Source organism: Morone saxatilis, unplaced genomic scaffold (assembly GCF_004916995.1).
Source record: "Morone saxatilis isolate NCDOM2014 unplaced genomic scaffold, NCSU_SB_2.0 Contig17, whole genome shotgun sequence".
Taxonomy (NCBI): domain Eukaryota; kingdom Metazoa; phylum Chordata; class Actinopteri; family Moronidae; genus Morone; species Morone saxatilis.
In genome coordinates this window covers 1885525-1888161 of record NW_023339729.1, presented here as the reverse complement: position 1 = coordinate 1888161, position 2637 = coordinate 1885525, and the positions used below count along the sequence as shown (strand labels likewise).

Below are 2637 nucleotides of genomic sequence, written 5' to 3'. Positions count from 1 at the left end.
TAGGAATATGTTTAACTAATGTTGATGCTTGCGTCTTCTATTTTGATTATTTTTCCATTTTTGTTTATATATGTTTTATCTCGGTTCACCCCTCAATGTAGGCCCAAGAAGTAAATAAAGGTTGAATGAATGAATGAAAAAAGCCAGCAATTCTGTGTGTGTAAATGTCATCAGTCTACTCACAGCAATCTACTCTGGCTGAAAAGAGAAATGTTTTTGAATGGGACGGTAGTCAGCTAGTGGGATCTCTTGTTAGGTCTTGACCACCCACCACCTGGTGGGATTGCTTTCACAACAGCACAGCATGCAGACAACAGGCTTATATGAACCTGGGTGTTAACTCACAAAACTGAAGATACATACATAAATACCTCAAAGGTAGCATCTGATGGCCCCACAAATCCCACTGTGTGTTTGAACAGTTTTAAAACAGCAATGAACTTGGTAGGAAATGTTTGGGTTTCTGGCTCCTACACTGTACATAAAGTACGCAGTGCTGCCAAAACTCGCACGCAGAAAAAGCAGCTGGTGTTAATATAGGCTGCTACAGCCTCAATGTAAACAGGCTCAATACATGAAACGAAACCATTAAACCAGTCTGAGCTTGAAAAGCAAGAACAGCACTTTGGTGGTTACCCTTGTTTTTTAAGGTGATGCTAAAAACTTAGAAAACAGTATCCAGGAATAATTACAGATGTATCCATATTATTTGGAACAAATTAAATGTAAATCACCACAGATAATGGCCAGGATAATACCTTCATTCTACAATAAAAGCTCTGTTTACATTGAATTAGAAACAACCAACCTATAAACTACTGTATTAAAGTTCTGATATGTAACATTTCCTCATTAAACAATGTATAAACTCTAGAGCTATGTTCTATATCTAGTTGAGTTTTGTCCTTACATTATCCCAAATGTTTCCATTTGTGCCTGTCAATGGCGTCATATCCATTTTGTGCCTGCGTCAGTGTTGTGGTTGTCTGCCAGAAGCTGTCATACATTGACTGTTTATCCAGTCTGAAGGCCACATTGTTACCAACCAAACTGGTTTAGATCTTTGGTGGGCTTTTTAAACTCCTAATTTGAACCGGATGAAGGATTTTAGTCCATCGGAGCCCCGTCTGGATCTTAAGCACTTCCAGGAGCAGGAGGTGCGCTAGAGAACAAGCTCGAGACCTATACCGAGTTGGCAGCAACTCGAGTCTATCGGCTAGGCCCACTAAACTTTCAGTGTCTCATAGTCATATGCGAGCGCACTCACAGCAGCTCAGATTTCTGAGAAAACCCCGGACACACAGCACATTCATAGTGTCTATTATCTGCACAGCCGTGTACAGTTGACCGCATCTCACTGCAAAAGTTCAGGAATGCTTTTGGTGTTGCTTATAGGAATGAGTCTTTATGTAAGAGAAAATCCTTGCATCTGGTTCCCAAATGATCACTGCAACACCAGTGCTAGGCTGCATATTAAGTAGTATTTCACTTCTCCGTATAGAAAGTAGATCATGCTCAGTGTTTGTAATACTTCCCCATGTTTACTTCATCTTAGATATTGTTATGCAGATTGGATGGAGTACTTTATCCCTTTAGTGTCACTGTGTTGTGAGGCAAGTGTAAATCAATTAGTATTTTTCAGAGATGTTATATACTATATTGCTCAGGTCCATTAGAGGATATCAGGGCGAATGCGCTTGGTCCTCGGATATCCCATTTTTATATTTTTGAGTACAGATTTAGAATTGATCCATCCACTCGAGTCACCTTATCTATGGTTAATGTTGATGATTATGAAAAATAGATTTGCAAGATATTCAATGAGAATCATGCAAAAAGAGAGTGTTCTGAATGTAAAAGTTGTGCACTCTGAAAAGAGAGGATACAAATGAAAAGATGCCTAAGACAATTATGATTGTTGTTTAACCATAAGCTTAACTGTAAACTGATTCTATAGCTTAAAGCAAATCGCTTGCCCAAATTGTCTTTTCAGCTGCATATTACCGGTGAACATGCTGTAATGCAGTAGCTGAATTTACCCTATCGTCCAAGATGAGTTTCAACCGATGGAGTGAGCGATGTATAACATAAAAAACTATTTGTAAAATCCTTCATTCTATATTAAGTACGTTCAGGCTAAACCATGAGCATTTAATGGATAGGGAATGTATAGGGAAGCCCCTTCTAGTATTTTAATTATAGCTTTTAACAAAATAAAATCAAAATAAAACAATAGAATCCAATTGAGGGAGATCCGCCATAATAAAAAGACTCTCCTTTGTCTTGCCTTAATGTTCCATAATTTATATTAAACTTTTTATGTCAAATCTTGTGAGCTTATTAGTACAATGTCTGTTTTATTCTGCCTACCAATGCGAGTTTAATTGCGCTAACAAAATAGTAGCACATCTTTATTATGGGTGGTTTTTAGGGTTGAAAATTTTCCTCACATTACTGTTATCAATAACACCACCTGTGTCTGTATTCCGATAGTTCTTGTAAAAGATATATTTAACATTTAATGCATGAGGAGGGGAATTCCCTTGGTACAGCCGTATGTGATTTCCCTACTTCTCTGGTCTAGCATTTTTGGAACTTGAACGGGGAAGCACTACTTTCTCTTTAGAATCCTTTTCC

General features: G+C 37.9%; 1 protein-coding gene across 1 annotated transcript in view; it reads right to left on the bottom strand.

Moving 5' to 3' along the window:
• pmm2 (phosphomannomutase 2) overlaps positions 1-2637 on the bottom strand; it is a gene marked incomplete in the record, with an annotated part of 7226 nt that overhangs the window by 1685 nt on the left and 2904 nt on the right.